Source organism: Brassica rapa, chromosome A07, assembly GCF_000309985.2.
Source record: "Brassica rapa cultivar Chiifu-401-42 chromosome A07, CAAS_Brap_v3.01, whole genome shotgun sequence".
In the NCBI taxonomy this organism is placed as follows: Eukaryota; Viridiplantae; Streptophyta; class Magnoliopsida; order Brassicales; family Brassicaceae; genus Brassica; species Brassica rapa.
The window spans coordinates 1,241,494-1,261,791 of NC_024801.2; the positions used below are offsets into that span (position 1 = coordinate 1,241,494).

The following is a 20,298-nucleotide window of genomic DNA, read 5'->3' on the forward strand; positions in this document are numbered from 1 at the left end:
TTATAATTTTATTTCTAAATCGTTTAATAATTTTTAGTATTGAAATCTAATCTATTAATTTAGGGTTCTATTTTTCTCTACCATTAACAAGTCATAGTAGGACCATTTAAAGAATTAGTTAATATGACATATTTGATTATTTACATTAATAATAAATCAATTATAAATTTGATTTTTTTAAAGTATAATAAAATCTGTTGAGGAAGAATCTAACAAAATCTTACTTAAATATTCAAACATTATAAAATAACATATTAATTAATTTCGTAATTAGTAATATAATATTGTTATAAATTAATGTTAATCAAAATTTTATTATAAAACAAGAAAATGAAAATTATATATGATTTCTTTTATAAATTCTATAATTATATTATGTATTATATAAAAATAGAAGTGCTATATGAATTAAATATGACAAAATTTTATTTTTAAGTTGTTTCATTTAAATAAATTATCATTCTTCGTTAACATGGTTAAAATTAAACTATATAACTAGATTTTGATCCGTGCTTGGAAAGCGCGGGGTTGTTAGATTATATTATAATACAAAGTTTTATTATATCGAAAAACATAATTTTTAACAGCTATATAATCTACAAATTAGTTTATTTGACATTTTATATGTACACTTTTACGTAAGTTTTTTTTCGACATGAGAATTATATCCGGATCAAAAAAACAAACCGAACCGATCCAAAATTATAGGTTTAGTTCAGGTCCAGAGAAGATAACCTATTGGGTTTTTTTGACCCGCAGGTCTTTGTTTGAGTCTGGGTCCTACCCTAGACCCGATCATAAATATGTGTTTATTAAGTATATTTGGATATTCCGAATATGTTTCCGGTATTATGGATATTATTTTTAAGTTTTTGGTTTACGATTAGAGTTTTGATTTCAGGTAATTTTTTCAAATTAAAAAAAATTGGGTATTTGGATAAAATTTTGGGTATTTTTCAGTTCATCGTGTCAGATTTTGAATAAGATTTTAAATTTTTAGGTATTTGAATTTTTTTGGTATTTGTTTGGAGTTTCAAATACTTTTCGTGTTTAGGATATTTTTCAGATTTTTCATATATTTCAAATTTTTTTACGATCTTAAATACTCTAACAGATGTGGACCCATTACGTCCATATCAGGTCCAACAACCTTTTGATATAGATTTTTAACGTTATTGTACAAAAACATGGTTGATGAAATATTTTTCTGTGTAAAGGTATCATAAGAAATAATATTAAGATCTGTTAAAAATATTTAAAATATTATATGTTTAGAATGATTAATGTATTATCAGAAATATAATAAAAAGTTATACATAACTCCAACAACTTTTTTATATTAGATTTTTTAAAACTCTTTCATTTTTAATAGTATTGATTCGTTTTAAGTGAAAAATATATAAAAGTATAATATCTAAACAAATAATTTTCAAAATCTTGAATAATCAATACTGATATCGTGAAGTCAGGTTAGCTTTAATAGAACCAATGAATTTCTTCATTTTTGTGAAGGTAATATGAATATTCAGAAAAATCATTTTTAAATATGAAAATATTATCAAACTATAGACGGTTGAAAGTTTAGTATATGATATGAGATTTTAGTGGGAAAATTTATATATGATATGATTACTTTATTATAAACGAAAGAGGAAGTTAGAATGTACACATATATGTCTTGTAATTTATCTTGATTTAAATCATATATTATATGATAAAAGTGATAATATAAAACATTAGTTTCAATGCTTTTACGATTAAAAATCAAAATGATAAATATAGTAATAGTAATGATTAGGATTTAGGAGTGAGATTTAAATAAATAAAAGAATTGACTAAATTATTGTTAGAGAAATATATGGTAACATATTGTTAGTATAAATTTAAGGTAAGACCAAAAAATAATGAGTTAAATGAAAGGGTCCAAACAACTTTTATAGGTATATTTTTTTAGACTCCTTCCCTTTTAATAGTATTGATATTTTTATACAAAAATAAATTTATTAACATAGGTTAAAATTTTATATCTGCAACTATATATTATATTTTATTTATTTTGAAACTCTCAATAATATATTTTTAAATGTTTATATACAAAAATATAATAGTAAATAATAATCTTTGGTTCATATGCTATTTAAAAATATGTTATTAGAAAACTATGAAATTTTAGTAATTTATTTAAAATATTAATGAAAAATCAAATTTTAATTATAATTTTTCTTTTTAATTTTAACAAAATCTGTTGAAAAAAATTAGAAAATATTACCAAAATTTTTAATATTTTTTATAAAATAATGTATTAATATAGTAACAAAAAACAAATTTAAAATTCATGTAATCTTCCAAACGTGGTAAAATTTACACAATATATAATAACAAAATTCTTGTAATAATAATGCCAAATAAGAAATGTAAAAAATAATACTATAGATTTACACAATATATAATAACAAAATGAAAATTATATATCTAAAATCTTTATAATAATATAAAATATATTTATAAAATAAAAAAATATCTGCACGAATGTGCGGGATAAAATCTAGTTATATTTTATTTCTTAATCGCTTAAGGAACTTCTTAAAGCTAAAATAGATGGCTCATCTAATCTATTAATTTAGAGTTCTATTTTTCTCTACCATTAATAAGTCATAGTAGGACTATTTAAAGAATTAGTTAATATGACATATTTGATTATTTACATTAATAATGAATCAACTATAAATTTGAATTTTATTTTAAAGTATAATAAAATCTGTTGAAGAAGAATCTAACAAAATCTTACTTCAAATTTTAAATATTTTTATAAAATAACATATTAATTAATTTTGTAATTAGTAATTATAAATTAATGTTAGCTAAAATTTTATTGTAAAACAAGAAAATGAAAATTATATACGATTTATTTTATAAATTCTATAATTATATTATGTATTATATAAAAATAGAAGTGCTATATGAATTAAATATGACAAAATTTTATTTTTTTAAGCTGTTTCATTTAAATAAATTATCATTCATCGTTAAAATGGGTTAACATTAAACTATATAATATTTTTATACAAACATAAATTTATTAACATAGGTTAAAATTTTATATCTGCAACTATATATTATCTTTTTATTTATTTTGAAACTCTTAACAATATATTTTTTAAATTTTTATATACAAAAATATAATAGTATATAATAACCTTTAGTTCATATACTATTTAAAAATATGTAATTAGAAAACTATGAAATTTTAGTAATTCATATTAATGAAAAATCAAATTTAAATAGAAATTTCTTTTTAATTTTAACAAAATCTGTTGAAACAAATTTAGAAAATATTACCAAAATTTCAATATTTTTTATAAAATAATGTATTAATATAGTAACAAAGAGAAATTCAAAATTCATGTAATCTTCCAAACGTGGTAAGATTTACGCAATATATAATAACAAAATTCATGTAATTAATAATACCGAATAAGAAATATAAAAATAATATTATAGATTTACACAATATATAATAATAAAATGGAAATTATATATTTAAAATATTTATAATAATATAAAATATATTTATAAAATGAAAAATATCCGCACGAATGTGCGGTTTAAAATCTAATTTAACAGTATAAGGAACTTCTTTTCAAATTTGAACTCATAACAAGATTTCAATATTTTAAGATTTGAAACTAGCTTAGTCGTAAGTAAAAACATTCCTAATCACAATAAATATTTTTTTGCGTGCATATGACTTTGTTTTGTATATTAAGGGCATGACTGGTTTCTCCGCTACCATCCGCAAACGCAGTTTTTGCGGTTTGTAGTGGTGGTTGGCGTTTTGCAACAATCACTCAAACTGCTCTAAATCGCTTCAAACCGCTCTTAACTTCTTAATTTAAAAGCTGATTCTAGCTAGCTTTTGCAGTTGCGGGCGGTTGCGGGATGGTAAATTTTTTTTTCTAAAAACAATATAACTACAAAAATAAAAATAAAAATAAAAATTTTAAACTGAAATCATAGAAATACTAAAATATATCTATTTTATTATATCTTATATTACAAATTTTAAAATAAAAATATTTTCAATAATTTTTTAAATTTTTAAAATATAATTTAAAAACATAATTTTATATTCATCATAATATTATGATGTTTGATATTTTAATAATTATATAAACTATAAATATTGTTAATTTATTATTTAGGCGTTATTTTATTTGGTGGTAAACCAGTCATAAGTATCGCGCAAACACATCAATTTCAAACCGCAGTACCAATCGTACAAATCTCTTAAAACCGCAACCACTCGCATCCGCAAATTCCCGCAACCACTGCGGTTACACCAGTCAGACCCTAAGTGTAATCAAAACAACTACACATAAAATTCTTATCCGCTTTATGCATAATTTTTACTCCCATATGTTTCATATATTAAGTGTCATTCTAGCATTTTTTTCTTATTACATAAAAAATGTCATTTTGAACTTCCAGTGCAAAATTTATTTACTTTTCAGATAAAATTAACTGCAAAGTTCATTGATCTTATAAATAATTTGATTTATCTCAAATTCTATTGGTCAAACATGTGTAACTAATATAAATTGAATAGCATTTCATTCATTTTTTTAATCTGTGTGAAAAATGTCAAAGTGACACTAAACTTTTGCTACAACAACTCTACATCTTTATCTTTTTTGTTTGTTCATGTTTTACTTTTTTTCCATAAAATAATTATTAAAGTTCTTTAGAAATTGGTTCAACTTTGAATGTAAAAATTTAGCTATACAATTTTAGTTGTACGTAAGTTGGTTGTAGCTGTACAGTTGTTCCTGTAATTTGTTTTTGCAGAGATTTTTACTGCAGCTAAATTTGTTGTAACTGGAAGCTATAGGCTATAAATAATTTAGAATAAAATATGTGATGTATATATAAAATAATTATTTTTACCAATTAAAATAATTTATATTAATATTTTCTATAAATTATTAAAGTTTATCAATACTATTAAAAGGGAAAGAGTTCTAAAAGATCTACTTATATAAGGTTGTTGGACCTTTTCCTTTTAACCTACAAATTAAACTAAATATATCTAAACTATTAATATGTCATATATTTTCTATTTTTCTCTTATATCCTATTATTAATTATCCTATTTTTGTGGAACCATTATTTTCAAAAAAATATCCTAATAATAATGCCTACTATCTAGGATTAATATTTTGAATCGTTACTAAATTAGTGATTACATACCTTACGATTTCAAATATGATAAAACACTACTTTATTAAACAAAGTTGACATATCCACTTCGATTCATGCATAAGAGCTCATCGAACTGGTATATGCAAATCATGCATTGCTCTTTTCTTCCACCTACAAATAATAAACACGAACAACCAACTTTATAGCTGCAACATTAAAATGTTTTTTTTTTGTAACTTAAAATGTTATTAGTAATCATTCGAATTGTCATATAAGAAAGTTTAATGACAAAATTAAACAATACTTTTAGTATACACAAATCAGTAGAAAAAAGTTTTAGCCACATATGTTATTATTTAACTTATAATTACTCAAAATTATAGTATAACAATGTACTACAATAATATGACTATAACCCATCAGGATCATATATATCGAATTTGACCACATGATATATCATTTTTTAAGAAATTAAATTAATTTATTTGAGACCACGGGTTTTTTTTTAACTTTGTTAGATTCAAATCATTTTTTATAAAGACTACTTCGAATATAGTGGGCTCCTGGAGTTTTTATCGGATTATATCAGATTTTTAATTAACATTTTTCTTAAATCCGAACCAGATTATATACTGGGTACCGGGTATACTGTTTGATCACGGCTCCGAGTCGGATAGGAAAACGCTTCTTAAAATTCAAATATCATAACAAAAACTCTTAAATTATTTTTTCTAATAAAATTTTATAAATTCATGCAAATTTTACCAAAATTGTCAACAAAAAAAGATACTCGTGCTTTGAAAACGGGTCAAAAAAGTAGTACCTTTGAAATTGAATATAGATAAAAATAGTATATATTGATGGTTATAACTATGATACAAATATGTAACAATAGAAACTCATTTTCAATTTAAAATAAGCAACTCATATCGTTACTACATTTCAATATTGAAAACACATTGTTCTTCAATATAGAATATATATATACTATTAAATCACACATATAAACTTTAATCTACTTCAAATAAATACCACACCTTGATTTTTTTTTTGAAAAACATAAATTTGTAAGATTTGAAACAAAAGATAAAAGTAGTTTTCCAATCAATATTAGATCAATAGGTGAAAAAACAAACCCGCACTTTTAAGTGCGGGTCAAAATCTAGTAATGATTTAAAATGTGATATGTAAATAATATTTATGTTATTTAAAATATTTAATAATTTAAAACACCCAAAATTAAACTAAAATATTTATGGATTTTTTATTATTATGTTCTAGTTTATTTGATATCATAAATAGTATTTTTCATTTTACAGATTGTAGTATCTTCCTACAGCAAAATAAAATACAGCTACAATAACAAAAACTACAAAATAAATTATATGGCTACATTTATACATTAGAGTCGAAAATAATAGTAACCACAACAACTATAATCTTTTTACAAAAAAAATCAACCATAATCTAATCTATCATAAAATCAAATAATATATTTTACTAGTTTCTAATATTTATTTTTCATAAATTAATATTTTAAAAGTAAATGCTTGTAAAACACATATATTTGTGTTGTTTTGTGTTTATATTTAAGATAAAAAGATCCATGAATCCGAAGATCCAAACCGAACACAGCCTAAAAACTAGTATCGAACCAATTAAATCCGAACAAAAAAATACCTGAAGGGATCCAAAAATATATATATCCTAAGAACTAATCCAAACCGGGAATTAAGTGGGGTTCAATGTATGTTAATAAAATTATATTTTCAAAGAATATTAATTAGATTTAAAATAATTTAAATACCTAAAATTATAATTATAAATGTCAAGTTATCAATTATTTTAAGACATAAATAATCAAAATACCCAAGAAGTTCAATTATCTGAAAATTATTAGCTATAGTTGTCAAAATTTAACCATTCTTATGTTTAAGATATCTTAATTTGATCCAAATGTGGATGAAACCGAACTAAAGCAAATTCTAAAATATCGAATGAATATGTCCCTAATATCGTATTATCTGGAACCGAAGTATCTGATCTGAAACTGAATAGATATTTGAATTCTTATGCATGCCTAAATAAGATTAGTTTAACTGAAGTTAGAAACAGTAAATTTCTTTTCATAATCTAACAATACTAAAAGGGGAATATCCTCCACTCTAAAGCTATCCACGTCACTATAAAAAATCAACCAATAGTGAAGCTTCGTTTTGCCACGTCAGACCGTCTTAGAAGTTATAATTGGACAGCATTCATGTGGGCTGATAAAAATCGAAGTGGCCCATTTTAAACCATTATTTTCTTTCGAGCCCGATGTTAGCTGCAGACAATGTTCTCCGACTCTTCCACTCCATCATCATTGTTTTCAATTCCTGAAACTCACCGTTACTGTGAAGTCATCAAGCCCCACTTTTAATCATTGAATTATGGTCTTTACTTCTCTCTTCATGAGAGATGAGATATGCAGTGATTCGTTCAGTAGTCGCAAGGTTGAAACTCTCCAAATTCTCCCTTCTCACACTATAAATAACAGGAGTCACTCTCTCAACCACTACACTCCAAACACCGTTGATATTATTCACCACCTCCATTTCACATAGATTGACGACACCTACCACCGCCATCTCTCCCAATCCGAGTAGAACCTCAGTGAATAATTGTTCCGAAGAGCTTGACTTGGTCTTGCGATGCTGTTGATAGATGACCAGGTATACAAACTACCTACTATAATCATTTTCAATCGTTGTATCTCATACTGTACAAACCAAATTGTTTAGATGTTCCAGAATTGAATCTTAAAGAGATTCTGATTGCATTTCTCTCTTATGGAATCCCAATCACTCACTGTTACCATTTCAGAACATTTTGAGCAGCTTAAACTGCCCCAGGAGAACCGCTGATTCTCCACATGTAGATATTATCTTCTCTTGCTCTTGCTAAAATTTTGAGATTTTAGCTATTTACTCATGTCTAGCTGCTACTAAATATTTACTTTCTGTTTCGAACCTAAAATGCCGTTGTTTTTCTTTCTATCAGGAGCTGATGCAATTCTCCACTCAAGAAAGTGATATAGCAGCTGCTGCAAATGAAGCTCTTAAAAGATTCAGAGACAAAAGCAAGAAACGGTTTTGTTCTGGTGGACATGGAATTCAGCTACCTCACAGTTGAGTTATTCAGAAAACTACACCTTGAACCCAAGAAATAGAAACCAAACCCGAGAAATGCCCCATCACAAAACACAGACATCTACTCCAATAATCACTTCAGGTAGATTGGTACATGTCTCTGCCTTCCCTTATTACGAATGAGACATATCGAATGTGACTTGCCAATAAATTAATTATATCAGGATCCAACGTAAGTGCCTACATAAACATGCTCTTTAACTCACTGAGAAACTATCTTTCGAAAACTGTTATTTACTACAAAGTTAGAGAAGCTATGATATCCCTCAACTTCTTCTACGCTCATGTCGACAGGAAAGAGGTAAAAAAATATTACTACACTTTCATATTGAAGATGGAAAGCACTTTCTAATGATTCAATAAAATAAATGGTGCAGAAGGAGAAGCCGGGGACGATGTTGGACGAAGACACACAGCTCATGGAACAAAGAGGAACCTAATCCAAACGGCTCGATCTTTACAAACTAGGTTGAGATGTATCGATCCTGTGCCTTAGAGATATAATGGGTTATAAGATGGCAGCACTCCTCTCTCCATTATTAACACGAAGAACGAAGAGCACGTTTGTTGTGACTCCTCCAGCTAATGTCACAGAGACTCTTATAAGTAAGAACCCCATACTATGTTCTAAAAGTCAATCTTTACCATAACATTAATGCATTGTGGCTTGATGAAGTACTTTCCTGCAGAGGAGATCCCGGTTCAGTACGGTGGTAACGAAAGAGATGATGATACCAAATTCTCCAATGAAGCTGATTCTCCAATGAAGCTGTTTCTGAAGTTGTCGCTAAGCCTGGGTCATCTGTAAACATAGAGATCCCAGCTTCTGAGGTAATAATTGAAAAAACAAACTCCTTTCTGTGTTCGGGAGTTGTAAAAGATCTATATCAATGTTTTTGTTTAGTCCTTTTCCTTTTAAATCAGAGTTTATTTCCAGATTGTTGAAGACTTAATTTTTTTTTTTGCATGAGTTCACTGATAAACCCGAAACAGTTGCCAATAAATTCCCTCTAGGGACAATTATGCTAAGTGTTATCATTAATCTTTTTTTTGGACAAATTTACCATTCATCTATTATTCACTAATCAATTCTTGAGCTTGAGACTAGAGATTTGTTTCTTTCTTTGATACAGGAACAAGGTGAAACCAAAGCCTCTGAAAATGATACTCAATCTTCAAAAGTATTTGTCAAATTAATTACCGGCGAAATGACATGGGACGGGAAGTCTAAATAATTTAGCAACGCGTGTCCCTGAGCTTCGGCTGTTTCTGTCCATTGAATACATGGCCAGAGGATGTAATTCTTGCTGCCTTTCTGGGGCACATGGCAACCATTGCAGCATTTTTTTTTAATCTTTATTTTAGGTTTCTAATAACTATCCGCTAAGTTTCGTGATTTTTAAGCTTTTAGCTCTCTCTCTCTCTCTCTCTCTCTCTCTCTCTCTCTCTCTCTCTCTCTCTCTCTCTCTCTCTCTCTCTCTCTCTCTCTCTCTCTCTCTCTCTCTCTCTCTCTCTCTCTCTCTCCTGAGTTATTGCTGATGTCTGGAAGAATCTCAGAAGAATATATTTTGGGGACAAAGTGATCTTTGCACAAAAAGATAGCAAGATTAAATGTTTCTGAACATTTTCAAGACCATATATACACATAAAGTTTATATATCAAAATCCAAGTTGGGAACATTTTATAAATTATTTGACTAATAAATTAGTTAAGATACATAAAGAACTTAGAAAGACAATTGCACCAAATTTTAGCAAAACAAAACATAAAAAAACTTAGGAAGACAATGTGTGAAACTTGCCCGCCGTCAAAAGTATTTAATCTTACACCATATATTGGAAAACTAATCACTGTCAATTTGTTCCAATGAATTATTTCAAATAATCCGTATGTTCTTTTTGTAACATGGTACGATGAATATCTGGGCTCAAAACAACACATGTAGTTAGTATAAAATTAAACACAAAAATTGGTAGTAATTACGATGATTCAAAGTTTGAACACATTTCATTGGTAACAATTACGATGAAAAGAGTGTAAAATGGAGACTCAAACACATCATGGAGAGTTGTTTAAAGATTTAGACTTAGGCCACTTCTTCAAATTATATTCATTCAACAACAATCTTCATAAGTAATTTAAACGTTGTGAATATTAAACTAAATCCTCACCATATATAAATTTTAAAAAAACACCAGATTATAAATTTAAAATAAATAACCAAAGGTAGAAACCAACATAAAAGTAGAGACTAATCTCTTTGGGACGAGGCCGGAATATCTTAATTTATAAAGTCATTATTGGCTTATATGATTTAAATATAAAGTTTCGGTGATGGTTTATTTAAAAAATTGTCTTAAAACTGGTTTGGTCTGTTATAATCTTTATTTATAATGTATTTTCATGAATCAATTTGGAGAACAACATTATCTTTAGTTTAGATCAATTTTTCTATTCAATTTAATTTTCTGTTATGAAATTGTTAAATATGTTATTACAACTCAATAATTCAAAAGTTAAAATAAAGTTTAAATTGGTTTTAAATTTATAATTGTTTATACAAAACCTAAATTAATAAGATAAATGTATTTTAAAGTATAACAAGGTTTAGTTAACTTTGACCCATCTTACTGATCATTATATATATGATTTCCTTTAATAACAAATTGTGAGTTAAATTATGTGAAATATTTTAGACACAAGGCAATTAATAAATTCAAACGAATTTAAATTTTTTACCAATTTAATAGTTTAAAATCGATTGTAGTATATATAAAAATTTATTTTCAAATGTTATTGTAATTTTTTTTAATTTAATTAAAACTTATACAAATACCCCGGGTGTAGCGTGGAAAAAGCCCTTAGTGTATATAATAAAAAAAGTATTAAGATTATAAAACATTATAAGTTTGAAATAAGGGTGAGGATAAAACTTGTCCAAGACGTCACTAGTTTAAATATATTATATAGTGTGTATATATCTAAAAAATGGAATTATTATTATTATTATCATGATTCTTGCTAGCACTTAAAAAAATAAAAATAACAAGTGAGCTGAAAAATTGATCAGCTCATCTCGTGAGTGATTAATCTTTTAGTGGAAAACACCAAAAGTGGAATGTCACAAAATGGAATCCATGTGTGATTCCTCATCTCATTGCTTTCTTTATTTTGTTTTTAGTACAATTTTCTTCAGTTTATTTCTAAAATTCTAATTAAGTACACATTTCCTTAACGTAACGCACCAACTGTCGTCTACTTTCGTAGCTTCTTTTTAATATGTACCTTCTTTTTGATATTCAAATTAAATTGAAAGTATAATTTAAATAAAAAATAAAATTATTATCATTTATAAAATATGGAAATCATTAATTACCATAAATGTAGGGAATATTCTATTGTTAGTTTAAATAAATAATACATATCAATACTATTAAAACAGAAGCAAATTTTATCTACTTACAAATAGTCTAGGTTGGACCATTATATTTAATTATATTCTTATTATTTCTACTCATATCTAACTTTATTTGTGATTTAGATTTTTATTTTTGTATGATTTTGTGGTTTGTATTTTAGGCTTGCATTTACAAAAGATATATATTGTCTTTTAGAAAATTTCCAATGAGAAGGGATATTATATTCATCTTACTTAACGTTTGATGTTCGTTTATTTTTCTAGCTTATTTTTGTTTTTATTTGTTGTCAAATATATTTTATGACATTATACTATTTTAACTATTATCTTTCTTTCTTGTTATGTTTTTTTTATAATGAGAACACATTTTTATGTCATTTTCGCATATGTCTAACTAAAATTCTTTATTTTTATTTTTTTGATGGATTGGTTTTTATAAAAAAAATATAATTTTGTGTAAATTTCTTTTAAGTTAAGTTGGATGTGAGTACGATTATGTTTCTTACACCAAATTTTAATTATATAATTAAAAATAATCAATTTCTTAGTATTATTGTTGTGTTAATCCCGAATTGTAACTTTTATTGTGTTTTAAATTTTATATAACTATAAAATACAAAAATCAATTCGATTCGATCAAAAAAGACTGAGATCGAGTTTATACCACTTTTGTGAGGGTTTATAAAATAGCGGAGAATGGAGTTTTTATTTAGAGAAATTCTTTGTCAAAGTTATTATAGTTTTTTGGAGAATGTTAGTAACTGATATATTAACCGTTGTTTTTTTTTTTTTTACCTTTCTTTGTTTCTTTTGTGTGATATTCTTTTGGTTATATTTGCTTATATATTTCTCACTTTTATACTTTTGTTTTTGAATATACTTTTGGTTTCTCTTAAACTGTAGTCCAAACCAAAATCCATGTAACCTTATAGGCTATAGCACACGAAAGCAATCTATAGTATTTTTTACAAAAAAAAACTCGGTACAAACCAAAACCGTTCTAAATTATTAATTCATATTTTCATTGTTTCAAAATCATTTTCTATATAATTTCTTTTACATTTTTACGCAGTTTATACATAACAAAATGTATTGAAGTTTGGTGTTGTTTTTCTATATATAGTTGCTAATGGTGATGAAGGCCTAAAAGTTTTATAAGCTATTCTAACATACACTTTACTACATAGATTTAAAGGTTTATTTATATATTTTGTATATTTTTCAAAAATATTGGTTGTAGTTTAATTATGATTGATTAAAACATATTAAGAAATTTAAATATAGGTTTATTTTGAGCTCTCGTGTTTTTGCTTCCCAAAGTTAATTCTTGTGCCTATAGTATAAACTCAGCTCAGATTTCTTTCGCGGAATATTATATTATTTAGTTTAATTTGATATATATTTATATTTCTGACATATAATTTATTTTATTTATTATTAAATACATTGTAACATTTTATTATTTTAAATATTATTTACTCTTTTTATTATATTTTTTATTAATAAAAATACTTTTTTTCGTTTTATTTTTTTGTCTAAATTGAAATTAACATCAACTTTCATTAAGTAGTGTTTCCATTAAATTTATTTATTTTCATAACTTTTTATAGTTTCTTAAATGTTTCAGCTGTCATTTGACTACTTATTAGATTTGGTATTGAACAATGAACATGATATAGTTTAATATTCCACCCATTGAACAAAATTTAACTACTCGTAGCCTTGTGTTTGCATTATTAGAAACTGCTTTAGAGTTACTTTTTTTTCTTAGAATCTTGAGATGCCGAAGTATTAACATGAGAAAAATGTTAACTTTTTAATAATTTGAGTATTGGTTGAGTTATGTTGTTATATTTTATATTTTTGTTATATTTTTGTTTTGTTTTGTTGTTCGTGTGTTTAAGTGTTCTTATTATTTGTGTATTTGATGTTTGTCTCGAGACTTAGGAGTAACTTGTATAGTATGGTCAGAGATTAGATGTCTGGTTTGTGGAACTTGATGTTTATATATTATGACAGTGATGCATGGCTCACGCTGTTCGGTGAGGACGTGTGTTGCGGTATTCCACGTTATGATTTTAACTTGCATTGCAAGAAATGACAGTATAACCAATGCTGACTGTGTATGAACTTAGTTTTTTTTTCTGGACATTCAATTCAAGATCAGTTCATAGTTAATTAAAGGAAGTGGGAACAAATCATAGTTCAACAAAAGCAGAAACTGTAAATAAAAGCAGAAACAAAGACGTGCGAGCTAACGGATCTTCGGGCTGGGTTGATTGCTATGATCAGATTATCATTTCCAAGAACGTCTGCACCTTCAATTCTTTTTAGCATGCAGATTCTCTGCATAGATTTTAAATATATATTGTTGCTAATTTTGAAAGTATATAACTTAATGCCAAACATTTCTGAGATGGAATAGATTTTATAACTGATAAGCAATAACTCAAATTAGAAGTTTGGAAAAGCAAAAATCAAAACACGCAAACTTGTTCATGAAGACCAAAAAACAGAAAAAAAAAAAAAAAGACAACCAAACAAAGCTGGAAAACAGCATCCTCAACATCAACCGGCTTCATCTAGGCCTTGCGTGCCTTCTTCACCTTCCCAGCAGCTCCATCAACATTGCTACTACCAGCAGCTTCCACCTTAACAGGCACTGAGTTGCCACCGTGGTTGTTATCTCCATCGTCAACCCCCTAATCAAATCAAAGAAAATCATATACATATGAATACAAAGCAGAGACGTTACTGGAAACTATATAAGGCTTACGTTGACAACGAATTCAGGAGGTGGCACCCTCGCTGAGTATGTGGGAGATGGTGAAGGTCTGATGATTCGCTGTGAAATTGTATGAGCTCACTCTCACCTGTAACTTGTATGTCTTTCCCTCCATGTCTTTAACAAAAGGAGGGGCCTCAGTTTCCTCGGGGTTGACACCATCACCAGCCTGCGCTAAATTGGATGAATGTGACTGAATGAATAAGTAGTCAACACAGAGAATGGACAGAAGATGGCCAGCCTCATAGGCCCTCATGTTGTGGAGCTTCGTCATGACCCATCGAAGCAAACAAACAACCCTTCACCAGTTTCGTCTGCAAGCAAACAGGGAAGATGTATCAAAGCTCAAAGGTCACTGCGTGGTAATTGAAGTGAATATGCTGCTGAGAGGTAGAACATACCGGAGCACACCAACTACGCTAGTATTATTGCAAGGCACACATGTGAGAGATGACGCCATGTGTTGGAGTTTCTTACCACAATTTGAGCAAGAAACGTAGCACCACCACTTATCTATCTTGATTTCAGTCCCTCTCCTGTTACAGATAAAATCAATGTCCTACATGGGTTGGAAATCAGATTGCTCAAGTAAACTAACACATCTAGCTGTGAAAAAGATAACAATATAACTCTGGCTGCATACCTGAGAGGGAGTGGTGACAAAGCTCAGCTATGCTCAGTGCTTCCACCTTTGCATAGCCCCTTAGCAATGGAGTAGCTGGCGTAACTCCAGTGTCTTGTTCAACCAGCCTGCATTTTCGAATGCAACATTGTTAAACTTATTGTATACATTTTGAATCCATCAGTATCCGTGATTGTTTAACGCCAATCATCGTCAATATGGTACCTGTTGAAGAAACTCTCTCCTGCTGATGTCTCTTTGTCGAAGTAAACATGTGTGCCGGGAGTGGCATTCAAACCCGGTTAGGGAATAAACTGAACCGGCTTTCAGGTTAGGCCGGTGGGTCACCAGCTGTTGACATTGATGGTTTCCGGCATCATGGTCGCCTGAAACCATAAACAACAAATTTGAGAGTCTCTTAGCTAAATCATGGACATTTATAAAATAGGAACATCTTTTTAAAAACATCGAACTATGAACATCAAAAAAGATCGAACTATGAACATCAATTGTTTTTTTAAAAATAGCAATCATAAAAACTAACACAATCAATTTTTTTAAAGAATAACATTCATAGAAACTAACACAATGGAAAATTACAATCTGGAATCAAGAAGGTGGAGATGTGCATAGTTTTTAACCGGAGATATTATTCAAACTATGAACTAAAAAATGGACGACAGAAACTCAAAACAAATCTACAACAGAAACTCCAAAACACAATGAGAAATAAAACTCTGGAATCAAGAAGGCGGAGATGTGTATAGATTTTAGACGGAGATACTAATCAAATCATATACTAAAAATCTACAACAGAAACTCCAAAACACCATGAAAAATTATAATCTGGAATCAAAGAGACGGAGACGTGTGTAGAATTAACCGGCGATATTACTCAACCTATGAACTAAAATCGGAGATAAATAAATAACCTGAGAATCAATAAGGAGCATGTCGACTCCCATGAGATCTCCACCACGGCGTATATTCATGGCCTCTCAGAAACGGAGCAGGCTTATTGAACGGTGGAGGAAGAGCGGCCGTTCTAGAAATCAGAAAGGAAGACCAAAGCTTTAACCATAACTCACACTGTTATACTGTTTAGATTAAAACGAAGGAGAGGATGATTCTAAAAGCAGGAAATCATACCCTTTTATAGTAGAACGTTCACCGACTTGCAGTCTCAGGAGACGCAGTGAATATAGATCATGGATGCTCGATTGATGGAGGGCTTTATGTTAGAATTCGGTTTCTGGTTTCATCTCGCAACAGACAGGAAAAAGGTGAAAGATCGGCTGCGCCAGAAGGGAAACGCTGGTTCTGTGTTGACATCGATTGTCGGAGAAGAAACCTAAACTGATGGGATCGCCAAATTTAACAAATACGAAGCCCATAACAAATTAAAACCCATGAAACCAGATTTAAATGAAACGCGACATGACTTTGTGTTTAGACACGTGTCGATCACTGGTACTCCTATTTTCTGACGTGGCTTGATGAGAAGAGAATCACGCTCTTCTTTATGTTATTAGAGATACAATCCACAATATCTGAAAATAGACATTTTGGACTGCGTTTAAAGTTGAGAATTCCATAATTAAATACTAATATAATATATACATTCACATATGTATATATATTTTTTTTTCTTGAGAACCCCAAACCTAGATATCATTAATGGAGGTCTCACAGAGAGATGAGAGAGAAATATGAGAACGATTGTCTCAACCTCACTTTTTTCTTTTGTTGACTATATAAACATATAAATAGTGAAAATATATATAGGAAACAAATATAACATTAAGCTATTTTTTAAAAAAAAAAATATTTTTCAAAATACTTTAAATTAGTATTAAAATTTGAAAAAAGTAATTTTCAATTTATATTGTTTTATAAATATTATAATCACTAATATACTATTTTTTCTAATATCAGTAATAAAATAAATTATTGAAATAATCGTAATAACAAAAAAATTATAAGTGTTCAAACAAAATGAAATCTACAAAAGTATGTAACTGTAACTTGGCATACGTAAGTTTGGAAACTTCTAAAACATGAATTTTGGTTGATGTTAGTTTGTGCTTTGAGTTAACAACTTTAAAAAAAGGTTTAAGTCAAAATTATAACTCAACTACAACATATATTAAATCAAACTTAAAATAAAAATTTAAATTTTATGCATAATTGGTAACATTTTTGAGTTATCAATGATTTATACTCCTACCTCAAAGCAAATCAACTACACCACATGCGAGTTGGAATTGTAATAAGAAAACGAAACTTTTTTTGATGATTAAGTAAACGAAACTTATTCTAAAAAAAATAGAAAACGATACTTCTTTGGTGATTCGATAAGTGGTTGTGCTTATGTTCGTTCTACCACCTGATACACTAAAATAATGGTTCCTGGAACTTGGGAACTTTTTTCTGAAAATAGTAAGTTACACGTTTATTGTTACTTGAGTTATTGCCAGAAACATTTAGCAAAACTATGAGACGGAAATTAGTCTATAGTTTTAGCATATTTAGCATATGTGTGGCTAAGATATCTTGATCTATCTTAATTATTTTTTTTTGCTTTATATATAAACTAGGTTAAGATCCGCGCCTTGCGCGGGATGAACATTATATATATAAATTATTTTATATATTATATGTTTATAAAATATTATGAAATAATAAATATATATTGAATAATTAAAAAGTTATTATCTAACTACTTATATAATTAAACTGGTGCGAACATATAAATAAATTTTATAAATAAAAAAATATTTTTTCTATTTGATATGATATATAATTAAATTTAAATGATAGTAACATATATATATAGTATATTTTAATATTAATATTTATTCGATGATGCTTTTTGCTCATATTTTTTTTTATTATTTGTATATGTTATAGCAAAAAGTCTAAATTAGTGATAACAAAATTTTCACTGTGGGAATAATGGTTTAAGTAATTTATAATATTTTAAAAAATTAAGTTGTCAATATTTTTTCAAATTTTTTTATCAAAAAATGTTCAAAGTAAATTTCAAAATTAAGATATTTATGTATTTTTATATGGCATATAGTTTAATTTAAAATGATACATATATTTATATATATTTTATTTTTGATACTTATTAAATGAGACTTTCAACTTATATTATTTTTTAATTAGTTGTATCATGTCATAACAAAAGTTTTAAATCATAGATCACAAAATTTGAATGTGAAACTTTTAACAATTTTAGTAATTTATACTCATTTTTCAAAATTCAAAATATAATATATATAAATAATTTTTTTAATTTTTATTATATGGTTACTATGATTGTTTAATTTATTTTAATAGCTTAAAATTAAACAAATATAATTATAATACACACTTATTTTTATCAAATTTTTATTATTCAAAATCATTAATTGTCATATATTACTTTAGCCACATTAGGAAATTCTGTAATCTTATTTAAGGAAATAATGAAGCATATTAATAATGTATTTATTGTGGTTTAATAAAAAGCTTATTATATATTTAGATGGACCAACTTATTTCTCTAAAGATTCTAAGAATCATTCTAGTGATGACATGTAGCTACAAAAAAATGTTGCAATGCTTCTCAAATAATATACATGGGATTATTTCACGAATATGAAGTAAAATATTGCTGGATATGTTATCGTGATGCATTAGAATAATACATTTAATATTACCAATGTATCCCTTAATCCCTATCTTTTATCGATCCATAATCTTTTTAGAAAAGTTGATAAAGTGGGCTATGAAAATGCAATGTAACTAAATGCCAACAAGGTGGTCAAGCTTAATAGTTTACTTAATTCGTTAATTATTTTAGTGTCCTTTAAAAGAAAAGCATTTGGTTTATTCGAGAATATAATACATTGTTACTTTTGAGAAATGAGAAGTATAAAATTGATGTAACATAGTAAAGCAACATGTAATAAGATTCACCTTCATCCTGATGATGAGTAGTTCATAAAACAGAAGACCTGAACTTATCGATAGATACATCTAAAATTCTACATAATAATGCTTACACGTGTATTAAGATTTTAGAATCAATTATTTTGGTCGTTAATCATAAACTGTACAAAATTTCGAGACATTGGAAATTGGATGCATGCATATCATTTCCACGTCGATAACATATGCAAAGTATTTCTTCATAAAAGAAACATATGCGAAGTACTGTGAAAACACTATTTAACTTTTTTTTTAAAGAAAGAGACACTCCCTCCATTTCACAAACATAGATTTTCTAGCGTTTTCATACATATTAAAAAACACATTAAATCACTATAATAAATATATTGTTTTCTGCAATTTTCAATATGTTTTAGTCAATAGAGATTCAATAAAATCAATTAATTTTCTTGAAATTTTACAATTTTTCATAGAAAACACAAAATATATATATTTGTGAACCAAATTCTTTTTTAAAAACATATATCTTCTTGAAACGGAGGAAATATTTTTTTTTTTTTTTTTTTTGGAATGAATGTTAAATTTGATTCATCAAAAAAGCCTTTTTACATCATGGTGTTGTCCTTAGTTGAATATAACTCTATCTCTTACTCCTTTACATTTTAAACTCTAGTACTAAACCAATATTGAAGAGCATTCTCCATTCCCTTGCCCCCCTTATATCTAAGAATACTCAGCTTGTTTCTAATCCCTTTTTCTAAGAGCTTCTTCACTACTTCCATAGGTAAAGGAATCTCTCCATGCTTAATCTTGTTTCGTTCCCTCCAGAGCATATGTATAGCAGCTTGGAAAGCATACCTTAGACAGAATAATCTCCTCTTATCCCAATCTGTCTTCATAAGAAGATCAATCACCTCAGACCAAACTGTAGTATAAGAATCACGCAACACACCCCTCATTAGATGTTCCCAAATCTGAGAAGTATAAGAACAATCAAAGAAAAGATGATCACGAGATTCTACATCTCTCCGGCAAAGCACACAAATAACATCCACTCCCTGACTCCATCGTGCTACTCTGTCCATCGTAGCAAGTCTATCAAGCATCGCAAGCCAGGACATGAACGCAAATTTTGGAGTAGCC

General features: G+C 27.6%; 2 long non-coding RNA genes across 3 annotated transcripts; one reads left to right on the top strand and one right to left on the bottom strand.

Moving 5' to 3' along the window:
* Positions 1-1,994: 1,994 nt before the first annotated feature.
* On the top strand, positions 1,995-9,809 carry LOC103828346. The gene is made up of 2 exons (XR_004449522.1): positions 1,995-8,480; positions 8,555-9,809. It is a non-coding gene; the product is annotated as an uncharacterized LOC103828346 (long non-coding RNA).
* Positions 9,810-9,850: 41 nt separating this feature from the next.
* On the bottom strand, positions 9,851-17,956 carry LOC108869072. 2 transcript variants are annotated; one of them, XR_001955299.2, is made up of 7 exons: positions 16,366-17,953; positions 16,149-16,261; positions 15,442-15,602; positions 15,238-15,344; positions 14,996-15,130; positions 14,586-14,908; positions 9,851-14,511 (listed from the first exon to the last, which is right to left on the bottom strand). It is a non-coding gene; the product is annotated as an uncharacterized LOC108869072 (long non-coding RNA). The 2 variants fall into 2 exon arrangements; XR_004449523.1 differs by having other exon boundaries at positions 9,851-14,908; positions 16,366-17,956.
* Positions 17,957-20,298: the final 2,342 nt, after the last annotated feature.